The following is a 17,910-nucleotide window of genomic DNA, read 5'->3' on the forward strand; positions in this document are numbered from 1 at the left end:
TTTCATGGTTCCAGAGTTTAAGACCCACGTTTGGCTCTTCACTGACAGCACAGCGGAGCCTGCTTGGGATTCTCTGTCTCCCTCTCTCTGCCCCTCCCCAATGCGCTTTCTCTCTGTCAAAAATATATAAATAAACTTAAAAAAAAAAAAAAAAACAGAGAGAGGGAAAAGCCATAAGACATTCTTAAGTATAGAGAACAGACTGAGGGTTGACGAAAGGGAGATGGGTGGGGGGATAGGCTAAATGGGTGATGAGAATTAAAGATGACACTTGGGATGAGCACAGGGCATTATATGTAAGTGATGAATCACTAAATTCTGTTCCTGAAACCAATGCTCCACTATATGGTAATTAACTTGTATCTAAATTGAAAGAGAGAAGAAGAAAGAAAGAAAGAAAGAAAGAAAGAAAGAAAGAAAGAAAGAAAGAAATGAAAACTTAGGCTCATAACCTGCAAAAAAATTCTATCAGTAATCAAAAAACTTCCATGAAACAAAAACCCAGAGCCAAATCGCTTCACAGATTATTTCTACCAAATATTTAAAGAAAGTTAATGTCATTATTCTCAAAGTAATAAAAAAAAAAAAACATAAAAGAAAGGAAAACTTCCAAATTCATTCTATGAGTCCAGCATTGCCCTGATACCAAAAGCAGATAACAACACCACTAAAAAAGAGAACCACAGAGGCCTATCTGAATGACCTTCATCATGTCTGGTACGACCATGTTCTCTCAGATGAGCATCACTGGGATATTGGCCTGGGCTGTGCAGATGCAATGGATCCAAGTTCAAAATGGCAACTTTAAAATGTACTGCCTGTAGGGTTAAATTTTAGGGCTAACCTGTAGCCTTGAGAAATAACAGCTTTGTTTTGACACTGTAGGTTAAGAGATAACAGCCTTGTCCTATCAATCAAGGGGACAAAAGTTCAAGGAAAATCAACTGGATTAGTGTTTGATTGGATTGGGGCAAGGGCATGTTGAGAACTTTGAAAAAGTGGCCCCGGAGGCAGGGTTAAGGAGGTCAACTGGTTACGGCTTAACGGCAGAAGGTCTGAACTGTTTCCACCCCCATCTGGGAACTATTTCTTTGTTCTGTTCCCAGGTGATGATAAGACGAGGTGGTTGGCTATAAAAACTATGTACCCAGGCTGTTCGAGGCCACACTCTGATTAAGAGTGTCCCGATCGGTCGGCCTTGCCTCTCACTGCAATAAACTTTTGCTGTGACTGTCACTGGTACCCGTAGCATTGTTTCAGGAGTTGTGTGGATGCAACAGTGCCAGGTAATTAAAGTCAATCAAAAGCATCCAGAAAATTACCAAGTCTATGAAAATGGTTTCAGCAGCAACATATACCCAAGCAGATAGGGAGCTAAAACCAGGTCAAGTGTATTGAAGTAGGATCTTTGGCTCTCTATGAAAAAGCTGATATTAAGGTGCCTGAAGACAAGAAGTAATACCTTCTTATTGATATGTCCTCAGATTGAGGGTACTGTGGTAGTATTCATTCCTCAGTTCCTAAACAGATGAAAACTGAGGTGGCCACATTCACAGCAGCTGAGAAAGAAGTTACACTTGTTGGAATTCGTGGTAAAATCATCAATATACTTCATAGGACTCACTCTGACAAGTTTTGAGAGGCCTGAGAAAATTAAAACTTAAAAGCTTAAGTTACGGGAAACTGAAACCTAACCAAGCTTAACCAGCTTGTTCCGCTTCTGTACAATTGCTTGGCGCGCCCATGTATTCCTGATCAATCATTGTTGCCTGGCACATCCGTATATTCCTGATCAACCATTGTTACTTGGCACATCCGTGTACTCCTGATCAATCATTGTTGCCTGGCACATCCGTGTATTCCTGATCAATCATTGTGATACCCGTACCCCCTGTTGTGGTCTGACCTAAAGGCAGGAACCAATCGAATACTGTTAAGTGTCCAACTTTAAACACCAACCAATCGCAGCTCTGTAACTGTGGAAAATTCCTGATTTCCCCATGACTTGTTTGTACCTGTCTATAAAAGGAGTGTAAAAACCTCTCTCAGGGCCTCTCGGCGTCACCGGCAACGAGGGCGCAGAGGTCCAGGTTCGAACCTGCAATAAATGACCCTTGCTGCTTAGCTTTGACTCTGGACTCTGGTGGTTCGTTTTTGGGGGTCTCTTAGACTCTGGGCATTTCATTTGGTGCATTGGCCGGGAAGGCCCCCCCCCCCAAACCCACCAGACCCCAAGTCAACGGGTCATTTCTGAGACCGATCGGTGAGTGAGCCGTCTGTGTCTGTGTCTGTGTCTGTGTCAGTTGTCTGTCCATTTCTGGCTCTCCCGCGCGGGATCTGTATCAGTGACTGACCTAGCCCTGGCGGACGCGCTATAGGGAAGTCAGTCGGGACCAGTAGGAGACGTCCTCTGGCTCCCGTCTGGGGCACTATTTTGGCCCATCAGAACTCTTTGTTCGGGTTACGGACACCCGTTCTGTATCTGGTCTCTTCTCCAAGGCACTTTCTGTTTGCCGCCGCGCTTGCGATTTAACTTGTCTCCTCTCCCCTGCAGGTATATCCAACTCGCTTCCGGAACATAAACTAACTTGGCCCATTTATTTTTTTCCTATACAGGCTATGGGACAGAAACAGAGTACACCTCTCTCCCTTCTTCTAGCTAATTTCAAGGATGTCCAGGCTGGAAGAAGGGAGAGAGGCCATAACCTAAGCCTGGACATCCGCCGGTCGAGACTCATTACTTTCTGCCAGTCTGAGTGGCCCACTTTCGGGGTGGGCTGGCCTACTGAGGGCACTTTTTGTTTGCCTATAGTTGCCAAGGTCAGGGCCACCCAGACCAGGTTCCCTACATCCTTGTCTGGCAAGATCTTATTAAAAACCCTTCACCCTATCTTCCCCCTCCCCTTGCACCCCAGGCCCTGCCCGAAGCGGCCGCCCCACCTGTTGCCCCGCTGGTTGCCCCTCAAGGGGAACCGGGGGGGCGGGAAGCGGCAGCTGTGCCAGAACCAGGGAGGCTACAGGCAGCGGCCGCACCAAGCCCTATTGAAAATGTAACCAACCATGAAGGGCCAGCCGGCCAAACTCGCGGGCGCACCCAGTGTGAGCCAAGCTCTCGCCTCCCCAACTCCACTGTAGCCCTACCCCTGCGGGAAATAGGACACCCCGATGAAACGGGCAATCCCCGACTCTAGTATTGGCCCTTCTCCACCAGTGACCTATATAATTGAAAAACCCAAAATGCTCAGTTTTCTGATAACCCTAGAGATCTTATAGCCCTCCTAGAGAGCATAATGTTCACCCACCAGCCTACCTGGGATGACTGCCAACAGCTTTTGCGAATCCTGTTCACCACGGAAGAAAGGGAGAGAATTCAACTTGAGGCGCAGAAGCTGGTCCCCGGGGAAGATGGTCGACCCACTGTTAACCCTGACCTCATTAATGCTGCATTTTCCCTGATTCGGCCTAATTGGGACTACAACACGGCAGAGGGTAGGGGACGGCTGCGCATTTATCACCAGACTCTAATGGTGGGTCTCCGGGCTGCAGCACGCAAGCCCACCAATTTGGCCAAGGTGTACTCGGTAATACAAGGTAAGACAGAGAGCCCTGCCAACTTTTTAAAAAGATTAATGGAAGCCTTTAGGCAGTACACTCCCATGGACCCTGAGGCCCCTGAAAATCTGTCTTTTGTAAACCAGGCTGCCCCTGACATCAAAAAGAAACTCCAAAAAGTAGAGGATTTAGAAGGAAAACAGATTCAGGATTTACTCCGCATTGCTCAGCGGGTATATAATAATCGGGACGCTCCAGAGGATAAGCAGAAAACTCGCCCCCCTAGGCGCCCCCTAGACAAAGACCAATGCGCCTACTGTAAAGAAAAAGGACATTGGATTCGTGACTGTCCCAAAAAGAAGCAACTGCGCTCAGGGTCAGAGCCATGGCAAACCAAAGCGGCCCCCATCCTATTTACCCAGAACTCAGGAATTCCTGGGGTCTGCGGGATTCTGCCGGTTGTGGATCCCAGGTTTTGCTGAAATGGCCAAACCCCTTTACGCAGTCTCTAAAAATCAACCATCATTTGAATGGTCTGCGGAAGCTGAGCAGGCATTCCAACAGATAAAGGGAGCTCTCCTATCGGCCCCAGCTCTAGGACTGCCCGATATCTCTAAGCCCTTCCACTTATATGTGGATGAGCATAAAGGCATAGCCAAGGCAGTGCTAACCCAGCATCTAGGTCCATGGCCCAGACCAGTGGCCTATCTCTCAAAAAAACTGGACCCTGTAGCCGCAGGATGGCCCCCTTGTCTCCGGATAATAGCGGCTACAGCCCTAATGGTTAAAGACGCCGATAAGCTGTCCCTGGGTCAAGAGTTACATGTCACCACACCCCACGCCATCGAAGGAGTACTCAAGCAGCCCCCGATAGGTGGATGAGCAATGCTTGGATGGTCCACTACCAGGGACTCCTGTTAAATCCCTTGCGGACCACATACACCCCTCCCCGAACTCTAAACCCGGCCTCGCTGCTACCCGACCCTGACCTGGACTCCCCGCTCCATGACGGTGCCGACATCCTAGCGCAGATCCATGGAACAAGGAAAGACCTACAGGACCGGCTGTTACCTGATGCTGAGGTCACCTGGTTTACTGATGGAAGCAGCTTCGTCCATCAAGGACAGAGGTATGCGGGGGCAGCAGTGACATCTGAGACTGAAGTGATATGGGCAAAGGCTCTGCCCCCAGGGACTTCTGCCCAAAGGGCAGAACTAATTGCATTAACCCAAGCATTAAGAAAGGGGCAGGACCGCAAAGTGACTATATATACGGACAGCCGGTATGCCTTTGCTACGGCCCACATACATGGGGCAATATACCGTGAGAGGGGACTACTCACTGCTGAAGGCAAAGACATCAAAAATAAAGATGAAATTCTGGCCCTATTGGCCTCTATTTGGGCCCGTAAAAAATTGGCCATAGTACATTGCCCGGGTCACCAAAAAATAACTGATCCAGTCTCTCGAGGGAATAACCTCGCTGACCAGACTGCATGCCAGGTAGCACAAAACCCCATTCAAGTACTCCCTGCGCAGCTACCAGACCCAGGGCCCCGAGATTTACCCCCACAGCCTGAATACTCAGAAGATGATCTTATTTGGATGCGCAAGCTCCCCATGATCCAAGTTACAGATGGATGGTGGAGGAACTCTAGAGACCGCCTTATCCTTCCCGAAAAATTGGGCCACGCAATCCTGACAAAAATACTCCAGAACGCGCACCCACATGCCACAGCCCAAGGCCACCGAAAAAGAGAAACCATACCAGGAGCCCACTGGGAAGTGGACTTCACCAAGGTAAAGCCCGGCAAATACGGCTATAAATACTTACTAGTGTTCGTAGACACTTTTTCAGGATGGACTGAAGCCTTTCCAACCAAGAAGGAAACGGCGCAGATAGTAGCCAAAAAGATCCTGGAAAAAATCCTGCCCACGTATGGTTTTCCAGTCATGATAGGGTCAGACAATGGACCTGCATTCATCTCTAAGGTAAGTCAGGGATTGGCTTCCGTACTTGGGGCAGATTGGAAATTACATTGTGCCTACCGGCCCCAAAGCTCAGGACAAGTAGAAAGAATGAATAAAACATTAAAAGAGACCCTTACTAAATTGACTATGGAGACTGGCGCTAATTGGGTAAAGTTTCTCCCCTACGCTCTGTACAGGGTTCACAACTCCCCATACAAGTTGGAAAACTTGTACACCTATACACCCTATAAAATCCTGTTTGGCCAACCCACACCTATCATACCTACCTCATCATACCTACCTCATTCAATTAGACCAAGATAACAGCCTCTTGTCTTCTCTTAGGGCTCTACAGCAGGTTCATGAGGCCGTGTGGCCTAAACTAAAAAAACTGTATGAGATGGGGCCCCCACCCACTCCTCATCAGTATCGTCCAGGAGACTGGGTCCTCGTCAAGCGACACCAGCAGGAGAACCTTAAACCCAGGTGAAAAGAACCTTACCAAATCATCCTGACGACTCCCACCGCCATCAAGGTAGATAACCTCCCCACCTAGATTCACCACACCCATGTGAAGCCTGTCGACCCGCTGTCTGACCTCGTGGGACACACTGATAAAAATACTACTTGGACTGTAGACCCGAGTAAGAAAAAAAAACCCTCAAACTAACCTTGCGCCGTGCCTCCCCTAGACATGTTCAAGATAGTAACCCTTGTCCTACTAGCCCTCAACCTCAACCTCCTGGAGGGAGGACTAAATGCCCCCGTTGACAAACAGAAATTGTACGGAGCTCTGTATAGAAGGCCCTGTGATTGCAGAGGTGGCGTAGTTAGAACCCTTACCCTGCCACATGGTAACAGACTAGTAGCCGGCTCTGTAGGAAGGGATGGTCACTATCAGCGGGAATACACTCAAACCCAAGACTGTGGGACCACAATTGCTCACTTAACCCAGACCTATGACATCACAGGACCCCAAAAACAGCAGTGGTTATGTGTTGACAAACCTAAGCCCCTGCCCCCCCACAGCAGAATGTCCTTGCTCTACTTTCCAGGAGTCGATGCATAGCTCTTGTTATGACTCCTATCAGCAATGTATAGGGCCAGACAACTCCACCACCTACTTTACAGCTATCCTACAGAGTAATAGGGCAGCAAAAGCTAGTAATAATAATATGCAACTTCAAGCTGGCTGCCATGGCTCAGTTGGAGAAGCCGTCCGCTGAAACCCCCATGCCCATCCCTAGTTTAAACTTTGCAACTGGCAGATCCAAACGAGCTGTGGTTGTTATCCCCCTCCTGGCAAGCCTAGAAATTACAGGTGCATTAACTACTGGGACAGTGGGATTAGGAGTCTCCATACACTCCTATCTGGGACTCTCTCGGCAACTAATTAACGATGTCGGGGCCTTGTCAGGGACAATCCAGGATCTGCAAGATCAGCTAGATTCCCTAGCAGAAGTGGTGTTACAAAATAGAAGAGGGTTAGATCTGCTAACCGCAGAATAAGGCGGCATCTGCTTAGCCCTATGAGAAAAATGTTGCTTTTATGCCAATATATCAGGAATAGTTCGGACCAAAATTAAATAGCTCCAAGAGGACCTCGCACATCAAACAGAATAATGAACTTTATCAGAGATAGATTAAACACCATTCAGGTTATGGTCCTTAGACCACAGTATCAGCTCCTCGACATGGAAAGCGAGCTTGATTAGGTAGCACTGTAGGACCCAAGATTGGGTCCTCAGGTACTTGAGAAAGGGGGGAATGAGAGGCCTGAGAAAATTAAAACTTAAAAGCTTAAGTTACGGGAAACTGAAACCTAACCAAGCTTAACCAGCTTGTTCCGCTTCTGTACAATTGCTTGGCGCGCCCATGTATTCCTGATCAATCATTGTTGCCTGGCACATCCGTATATTCCTGATCAACCATTGTTACTTGGCACATCCGTGTACTCCTGATCAATCATTGTTGCCTGGCACATCCGTGTATTCCTGATCAATCATTGTGATACCCGTACCCCCTGTTGTGGTCTGACCTAAAGGCAGGAACCAATCGAATACTGTTAAGTGTCCAACTTTAAACACCAACCAATCGCAGCTCTGTAACTGTGGAAAATTCCTGATTTCCCCATGACTTGTTTGTACCTGTCTATAAAAGGAGTGTAAAAACCTCTCTCAGGGCCTCTCGGCGTCACCGGCAACGAGGGCGCAGAGGTCCAGGTTCGAACCTGCAATAAATGACCCTTGCTGCTTAGCTTTGACTCTGGACTCTGGTGGTTCGTTTTTGGGGGTCTCTTAGACTCTGGGCATTTCAGTTTGTGGTGACCTTCAAAGAAGTGGGAAGAAAACTTCCTGTGATTGGAGATGCATCTGTCATTGCCCTTGAATTACTAAATTCCAGATATGAATTTGGTGGAGTATATCATCTTTAATCTGTTTAGGTCTGTTATCTCCTACAAGATAGAAGAAAAGGTCATCTTGTCCCTTGATATCATTGCAAGTGCTGAGAGCACTTCTTGAGGAATGGCCTTAGATACTTCCCCTAGGTTCTTAGTTGCCCAAGAAGACCTTTCTGTGGGAAGGAACAAGTGTCCCTTATTCTTTAGAAGTGAAAATCAGTCTCTCATAAATGCTACCAGCCTGGTTCCCCATAGATCAGGAAGAGAGAGTAGAACAAGGAAAGTATGGTTCCTAAGCAACTCTTCAGCACAAGAGAAGAAAGAGTTGAAGACTCACCAATGAAGAGTGCTGCTCAACATACAGTTATCTGGTCCCTTGTGGTCACAAAAAAGATATTGCTGGGTGGACTGGGGAGACTCTCAGGCCCTGAGCTCTCCACCCAATCTGCCCCCTGGGACTTCACTGGAAGATTGTGGTCTCCTGGCAAGAAAGAATGCAAGAATGGACCAGACAATGGTTGAGCAGTGCAAGTGAGAAAGTTTATTAAAGTGAGGGTACACTTAGAGATGTGAGAGCAGGAGAGCTCAAGGGAGAGGTGTGCCCGGGGTTTGGGTCTTCTATCTTGTATTACAGGTGTTAACTCAGAGGTAAAACAGTTATTATTTGGGGAGAAGATTACTTTGAGAGCAAGGTTTCTTTCCTTTTCTCCATTACTTGGTCAGGGTTTCTGCCCTTCTTTGAATTGGCCTGGGTAGTTTCATCTGGCTTTTTTGTAGGATTGTTTGTGGAATGTGGCAAACACAGGTTGCTAACTTTCCTAATAATAGGCCTTGACCGACCTTTTGATGGCCTCAGGCGTCCTGTTAAAGCCTAATTAACTTCTTGCTTTAATGACAGGAAGGAAAATCCTGTAGAGCCATATATTTGTACCAGGGTTCACTCTCCCCTTACCTGGGTATTTATTGCCTGCCACTGAGCCCATCCTTCCATCACAGCGATTCCTGCTAAGGCTCACAGAGAATGGAAAACATTAGATTTGGATATCTCCTATTGGCAAATTTGGCATGGTCCAATGAGTTTATCACTTCTATGGCCATAGTGACCCAAAGATCCTCTCTATTTTTAATTTTTCTTTTATATCCAGTTAACTGCCAGTGTTTTATTAGTTTCAGGTGTACAATATAGTGATTCAACACTTCCATAAATCACCCAGTCCTCAACATAAGTGTACTCCTTAATTCCCATCACCTATTTAACACAACCTGCACCCCCTCCCCTCTGGTAATGATCAGTTTGTTCTCTATAATTAAGAGTCTGTCTCTTGGTTTCTCTCTCTCTCTCTCTCTCTCTCTCTCTCTCTCTCTCTCTCTCTCTTTAATACCCTTGTCTCATTTGTTTCTCTTTTGTTAAGTTTATTTCTTTATTTTGAGAGATGTAGAGAAAGGGCGAGCTGGGGAGGGGCAGAGAGAGGGGTGGGGGGGGGGGGGAGAGAATCCCAAGCAAGATACACACTGTCAGTGCAGAGCCCAATGCTGGGCTCAATCCCATGAACTGTGAGATCATGACTTGAGACAAAATCAAGAGTCAGATGCTTAAATGACTGAGCCACCCAGATACCCCTCATTTCTTTGTTTCTTAAATTCTAGATATGAGTGAAATTGTATGTTATTTGTCTTTCTCTGATTGACTTATTTCATTTAGCATTATGCTCTCTAGTTATATCCTTGTCATTGCAAATGTCAAGATTTTATTATTTTTATGGATAATTAATATTCCAGTGTGTGTGTGTGTGTGTGTGTGTGCCACATCTTTGTTTTTTTTTTCAAGTTTTTAATTCCTATTAACAAACAGTGTAATATTAGTTTCAAGTGTACAATATAATGATTCCACACTTCCATACAACACTTCCATATGTATGTTCCATACAACAACAATATGTTGTTCCATACAACAAGTGTACTCTTTAATCTGCATCACCTATTTAAGCCATTACCCCACCAACCTCCCTTCTGGTAACCAGCCACTTATTCTCAATAGTTAAGAGTCTTAACTCTCTCTCTCTCCCTTTGCTCATTTCCTTTTTTTCTTAAATTTCGTGTATGAGTGAGATCATATGGTATTTGTTGCTTCTCTGATTGATATATTTTGCTTGTCATAATACTCTCTAGCTCCATCCATGTTATTGAAAATAGTAAGATATAGATAGATAGATAAATAGATATAGATATAGATATAGATATATAGATAGATCACATCTTCATTATCTATATTATATAGATGATAGATAGATAGATAGATAGATAGATAGATGTGATATATATGTGTGTGTGATGTATACATGTATATATATATATACGTATACATATACATACATATATATGTATATGTATATGTATACGTATATGTATATGTATATGTATGTGTATATACTCTGTCCCAGGGGACAGATTGGGTGGAGAGCTCAGGGCCTGGGAGTCTCCCCAGTCCACCCAGCAATATCTTTTTTGTGACCACAAAGGGACCAGATAACCGTATGTTGAGCAGCACTCTTCATTGGTGAGTCTTCAACTCTTGCCTCCCTTGTGCTGAGAGTTGCTTAGGAACCATATTTTCTTTGTTCTACTCTCTCTTCCTGATCTACTGGGAACAGTAGTAGTCTGTTAGTATTTATGGGACACTTATTTTCACTCCTAAAGAATAAGGGGCACCTGTTCCTTCCCACAGAAAGGTTTTCTTGAGCAACTAAGAACCTAGGGGAAGTATCTAAGGTCATTCCTCCAGAAGAGCATTAGTCCCATGGGGAACTCCCTCTTATGGTAATTAATTTCTGGTGACCCAGGCATGGACACACACTCTGAGTACTCCAGTACTCCAAGCCCCCCTGCTTATTTCAGACTTCCAGTAGGAGAAACTGAGACACATAAAAGAGTGATTCATGGCTATTCATATGAGTGATGCTTACAAACAGCACCCTGAGATCCATCACATTGATCCCTAGGTGACTCTTGATATTCCCAGTCTATCTCTATCTCTGCAAAAATCTCTCTTAGTTATGGGACACTCTGACCACCTAGGCCCCGGCCCTGGGTCTAGCTTCAGCCATTTCCTCTCATACCTTTCTGAACTATCCTTTGTTGAAGGTGGGGCACTAGGACCTGTGAGATGTTTTGCCACTTATAACAAAGGTCTTGCAAGAGGGCCAAGTCAGACTGTTGTATCTGTGTAATATAATGTAAAACAGACTATAAACTGTTTTACTCCCTGGAAAAGGACCCCACTTATTGAGATTTATCCCTGTGGGTCTGTCTTAGTTGGCACTTAATTAAATGTAATGCAACCCAAATAATTCAGGGATAAAAAGAGAATTGGAAAATAGAGGTTAATTTCACCAGAACTGACTGAAAAGTGGGAGAGATCAACAGATACCTATAGACAAGAAATATTTAAACAATCAAAAAGACCCTTGCCTTTTGGTGGCAGTTGTCTGCCACCAATTGCTGAACACCTGATCAGAACAAGGAGAATGGGACATTAAGAGATCTTAGAGTCATGATGATGCCCATTCCTGAGGGATTTACCCCAGCATGTCAGGGATAATTGTTTAGCATCATCTATACTGAGGTCTTCAGGAAGCCTTCTTCTCTCAGGGCCAGAAGGCTGCCACTTAAGGCTGTGCTTAAGATAAAGCACAGGCTTTGGGATTCCAGGACTGGCAGGGCCATCACACAGCATGCTAACCACCGTTGTGATTACAGGGTGATGTGTGGACAGCAGGTTAAGGACAGCCATGGTCCACTCATCATTGGAACTCTCTGAAAGAGATCCCACCTGAGATCCTACCAAGTTCATGATAAAGAGAGAGATAACTCTCTTTGGAAGAATAGAACTCAAGTCTTCTAATAATGGGAGCCCTTATTCACTTGCTCCTTTTCTCATTATAGGAGTCAACTCTCTCCCTGAAGACAATGGGAATTTCCACCTCTATCCCCAAAGACTCCCGGGATACATTTTGACATACTAGGATCAGCTCTGATTAAAAAGCCTAAAATGGAAAATTCTTATCTTCTTTTGTAACACTGTTTGGCTTCAGTATAAGCTAGGGAATGGGGAAATCTGGCTGGAAAATGGTAGTCTTAACTATGACACTATATTGCAACCTGATCTTTTCTGTAAGCAACTAGAAAAATGGGTAGAAATCACTTATGACCAGGCCTTTATGGTCCTCAGGGATGACCCTAACAAGTATAAAACATGCACAGTGAGGAGGGGTCATTTAGAAATTGGTCCCAAGAAAGGAATTCTCACAGTTGCTCCCCACAGGGAATAACCCAAGACCAAGAGTGACACCCCAGATCCATCAGCTCCATCAGAAGCAACTACTCACATCAACCACATCAACCAATATATTCTCCTTTACCAGATTCATGCCAAGAGAAAGACCTCTTCTGCCCCCTACATGGAGTGGTGGGTGGACCTTAGGGGACCACAAGAGTATATGTTCCATTTTCAATGTCAGATTTCAGGGAGTGCCGTGAGCACTTAAGTCAGCTTTCTGAGGATCCCAGCAAATGTACTAGGAATTCAGGAACCTGACGCAGTCTTTTGAATTAACCTGGAAGGACCTTATGGTCAGTCTCTTTCATTGCTGCCAACACAGAGGAGCAATTCCACATCCTGGCAGAAGCACGAACCTTGCAGATGCCCTTCATGATTCCTAGCCTATCCAATAGGAATGATGGAAGTACCTCAAATATACCCCTATTTGAATTATCAGCTTGGGCAGCAGGGACCACATGGTCTATGCCTTTTGGAGGGCATGAAAGATGTTATCATCTGTTGGGGTTATTACTGAGGATGACGAGCTTATACACAATGCTTGGCTAGCTAAAATGTAACACAGAGATTTCTGATGGGCTACATTTAAGTTTGGGAGGGGCTTGGGTCTCTTGGAATGTCAGAGGCTTGTAACTGCCCTGATTGCAGAATGCCCAGGGGCCAGCCCTCCCAGAAGTTTCTGCAGTCCTTGGGGAACTCGGTTATCTATACATTGTGTACAAAGTTTAGCAAAACAATAGGACATATAGACACTTGCCTTTGGCTTTGATTTGATTAGTTTCTTGTAATTTCTCACCTTTAAGACATACACCCTTTGTTTTTGCATGCTTAAAAAGTTATATGCCCTCTGTACACAACAAGCCAACTGAGATTTGTGACTGGCCCAGCACTGCAATAAGTGAGAATATGAGTGAGGCTAATGGGTCTTCTTCATCTGCAAACGTTGACCCCCATGCCTTCTCCTCTCTTTCATAGCAAAGTGTGGAGTAATCTTTCATCCACTGTTTCAGTGTTTGCTGGCCATTCCCAGCAATAATCAAGCCAGTGAATTATTACAAGGTTAGGGAAATCACCCAAGACCCTGAAACAGCAGACCTACGCCGGCCGACTCCATCTTGTTCTGTGCCTTCCACCTTGAGTGACTATGTCCCCGACATGCCCCCTTTCTGGGAAAATCGCAGAAACCTCAGACCACGCCTCCTCCCCTTGAGTAACCTCCCGCTCACCATTCAAACTTCCTGATCAAAACACGCCAGGCAACTTGCATAACCGGACTCTGACCCTTCCCCAGCCAATCAGCTGACGCCACGACCCTTCCCCAGCCAATCAGCTAAGGCCACAGCCATTACCTCACCAACTGCCCCTAGACCCCTATAAAACCTTTGTGCTTTTGAAACTCGCTGGCTCTCCTTGGCATCTCACCGCTCCGTTGGTGCAGGTAGGGGATTGAGCTCGAGCTAGCTCGAATAAAGGCTCTTTGTTTTTGCATTGGCCTCGGCTCCCTGGTGGTCTTTGGGGATTGTGAATTCTGGGCATAACATTTGAGGGCTTGTCCCAGGATCCCCAAGACCCCCGAGGGAACCCCGACCCGGAGAGCCTGACTGGCCACGGTTAGTGTATGTTCATTCCATCTGTTCTGTGTGAGCTCATTTCTGAAATTCTGGTAGTGCCCGGCGCGGTCTAAGTGGACACACTGGAGGACCATGGGCCAGGAGTTTCAGAAGACATTCTGATCCTCCCTTCTGGAGGGACGTGGATTCCCCTCAAAGGTCTGACACGAAGCGGGTTGCTCCCACCGGTCGGCGCGAGGCCATCATCTAGCTTTCAGTTTTGCTTCCACGGAGTTGGAAGACTGTTTCTAGGGGCCCTCTATTTGTCTGTTTCTGTGTTTCTCTGTTTTGTTCTGTGGACTTACTGGACGGATATTATGAGACAGACTCAGACTACTCCTCTAAGTATTATGATTGATCACTTTAAGGATGTCAGGGGAAGAACTAACAACCTCAGTGTGGAAGTCTGAAAGGGTCGGTGGCAGGTGTTTTTTTCTAGCGAGTGGCCAGCTTTCAATGTCGGATGGCCACCAGAGGTATCCGCCGAGTCAGGGGTATAATCTCTCGGCCTAAGACGGGCCATCCTGATCATCTCCCTTACATTATCACTTGGCAGGACCTTGTAGAAGACCCACCCTCTTGGCTTAAGCCCTTCCTAGCCCCACTCCCTCTGGAGCCAAAACGCATTCTTGCTTTTCAGGGGACAGAGAAGAAGGAGAACAAGAAAAGTCTTACCCAGCATTCAACACCCCTCTACCCTGTCTTATGGGGGGGGGGGGCTGAAGAAGAATTATTCCCCCCCCCCCCGTATAATCCTCCTAGGATGCCAGAAGAACACCATCCTCCCCCTCCGGGGGGAGGCAGACGCTGTTCTGAGAGCAGGAGGCGGAAACACTCCAGTGGGAAGCCCGCCCTTTAGCAGACAAAGGGCTCAGAGGGAGCAATCCACCTCTGCCACCAACTCCACTATTCTGCTCCTGCGAGCCACCGGACCCCCAGACGCAGAGGGGAATCAGCCCATCACTATTGGCCTTTCACCACTAGTGACCACTACAATTGGAAAGCTCAGAATCCTAAGTTTTCTGAGAAACCAGCAGGGCTTATTGATTTATTAGACTCTGTTCTTTTTACTCATCAGCCTATGTGGGACGATTGCCAGCAGCTTTTGCAGGTCCTGTTCATGACTGAAGAAAGAGAAAGAATCCTCAATGAAGCCCGAAAACTAGTTCTGGGCGCAGATGGGAATCCCACCACCAACCAGGCTCAGAGAGATGCCTCCTTCCCCTTAACTCGGCCCCAGTGGGATTTCAACATGGCAGAAGGTAAGGAGAGGCTCCGGGTCTACCGCCAGACTCTAATGGGGGGTCTCTGAATGGATGCTAGGAAGCCACCAATTTGGCCAAGGTAGGAAATGTGCAACAGGAAAAAGATGAATCTCCGGCTGCCTTTTTAGAATGGATCATGGAGGCATTCCGTACCTATACCCCCATGGATCCAGAGGCTCCGGAAAGCAAGGCAGCTGTTATCATGGCCTTTGTAAACCAATTGGTCATAGACATTAGGAGAAAATTACAGAAAATAGATAGACTAGGAGAAAAAAAGTCTGCAGGACTTACTGGTGGTAGCCAAAAAGGTATATAATAACCGGAAGCCTCCTGAGGACAAGCAGGCTCACGCCATGGCGGCTGCCAGCAGTAAGCAGACTCGAGACCTGGCCAGAATACTAGTAGCTACCACTGCTGACTCCCCCAAGGAACAAGACCACCGTCTCCCGCAGCTGGCGGACGATGTAAGAAAAGGTAAAGGAACCACCAAGGGGGGGAAGCAGAGGCTGCAGAAAGATCAGTGCGCATACTGCAAGGAGATAGGGCATTGGGCCCGAGATTGTCCGAAAAAGGCCAGCGGGAAGGGAAGCAAGACTGATTGAGTAAAAGTACTAGAGTTAAATGAACTGAGTGATTAGGGGAGTCGGGATTCAGACCCTCCCCCCAAGCCCAGGGTAACTCTTAAAGTGGAGGGGACCCCTGTTGATTTCCTCGTCAACACCAGAGTGCAACATTCGGTCCTCCGCACCCCACAAGGAAAACTATCCAGCAAGAAGTCCTGGGTACAAGGGGCAACTGGTATGAGCCAGTATTCATGGACTACCTGAAGAAAGGTAGATTTGGGGCCAGGCCGGGTATCCCACTCCTTTATGGTAATACCAAAATGCCCCTACCTGCTGTTAGGACGGGACTTACTGACCAAGATTGGAGCTCAGATAACTTTCAGACAAGGGGGGCCTCAGGTCACCGATGGCAAGGGCTACCCCATCCAGGTCCTGACCATGAAACTGGAGGATGAATACCGCCTCCACCAGGAGGCGCTCCGAGAGAGGATAATATAGACAGATGGCTACAAGAATTCCCCTCGGTTTGGGCAGAGAGGGGCGAGGATAGGACTAGCCGCTCACAGAACCCCGGTCCTGGTAGAGCTCAAGCCACGAGAGAGTCCGGTAAGGATCAAACAATACCCCATGTCTCAGGAGGCCCGGAAGGGGATCCAGCCACACATCCGGAGACTACGAAGCCTAAGGGTACTAGTTCCTTGCCAGTCTCCCTGGAACAACCCCCCTACTGCTGGTCAAAAAGCCTCACACAAATGACTACCGACTGGTACAAGACCTCCGGGAAGTAAATAAGAGGGTCACGGACATACACCAAACTTTTCCCAACCCATATACTCTCTTGAGCTCCTTGGCACCCTCCAGGGTCTGGTATACTGTACTACATTTAAAGGACGTCTTCAGTCTGCCGCTGGCACCCCAGAGCCAACCCTGTTCGCCTTCGAGTGGCATGATCCGGAGGAGGGCCACAGTGGGCAACTCACCTGGACAAGGCTGCCTCAGGGATTCAAAAATTCGCCCACCATCTTCGATGAGGCACTACATGAGGACCTGGGTGAGTACAGAAGGGAGCACCCTGGCCTCACCCTCCTACAGTACATAGATGACATCCTGATTGCTGCCGACATGGCCAAAGACTGAGCGAGGGACCCAGGACCTGCTGGGTACCCTGGGGGCCTTAGGGTACCAGGTATCCGTGAAGAAGGCTCAGATATGCAGGGAGAAGGTAAGCTACCTGGGATATATCCTGGAGGGTGGACAGTGGCGGTTATCAGATGCCAGAAAACAAACTGTTCTAAAGATCCCTACTCCCACCTCCCGAAGAGAAGTAAGGGAATTCCTAGGATGAGCTGGCTACTGCTGCCTCTGGGTTCCAGGTTTTGCTGAGATCGCCAGGCCCCTATATGAAGCTACCAAAGAGGGGAAAACATTTAAATGGGCTGAAAAAGAAGAAACTGCCTTTAATCAGTTAAAAAAGGCCCTTCTAAGTGCCCCAGCCCTGGGCCTGCCAGACATTATGAAGCCCTTCCACCTCTTTGTAGATGAACATGAGGGAAGAGCAAAAGGGGTTCTAACTCAAGCCTTAGGCCCCTGGAACAGCCCGGTGGCTTACCTGTCCAAGAACCTAGACCCAGTGGCTGCCGACAGGCCACCATGCCTAAAAATTTTTGCAGTGACAGCACTCCTAGTCAAGGACACAGACAAACTGACCCTACCTAGGACAGGAGATCTGGATCACGACCCCACACGCCATTGAAGTGGTCCTGAAACAGCCTCCTGATAGATGGATGAGCAACACACGTATGACTCATTACAAGAGCCTCCTACTCAACCCTCCATGAGTGCGGTTCCACCCCAGTGTGGCCCTCAATCCTGCAACCCTGCTGCCCGACCCGACCTAGGTGCTCCACTACATGACTGTTGGAATACTGGAGCAAGTACAAGGATTACGGACAGACCGACCGACCGGCCCCTCCCCGATGCCGAGGCTACTTGGTTCACTGATGGCAGCAGCTTTGTGTGGGATGGACACAGGTATCCGGGTACAGCGGTGGTCACTGAAAAGGACACCGTATGGGTGGAGGCTCTACCCTCCAGAATGTCAGCCCAGCGAGCAGAGCTCATAATCCTCACCAAGGCGCTGATGCTGGAAGCTGGAAAATGGCTTAACATCTACACAGACAGCTGTTATGCATTTGCCACAGCTCATATTCATG

General features: G+C 47.2%; 1 pseudogene; it reads left to right on the top strand.

Annotated features, from left to right (window-relative positions):
* The first annotated feature begins 725 nt into the window (after positions 1-725).
* LOC122222512 lies at positions 726-8,044 on the top strand (annotated as a pseudogene).
* The last annotated feature ends 9,866 nt before the right edge of the window (positions 8,045-17,910 follow it).

Source organism: Panthera leo, chromosome B3, assembly GCF_018350215.1.
Source record: "Panthera leo isolate Ple1 chromosome B3, P.leo_Ple1_pat1.1, whole genome shotgun sequence".
Classification (NCBI taxonomy): Eukaryota; Metazoa; Chordata; class Mammalia; order Carnivora; family Felidae; genus Panthera; species Panthera leo.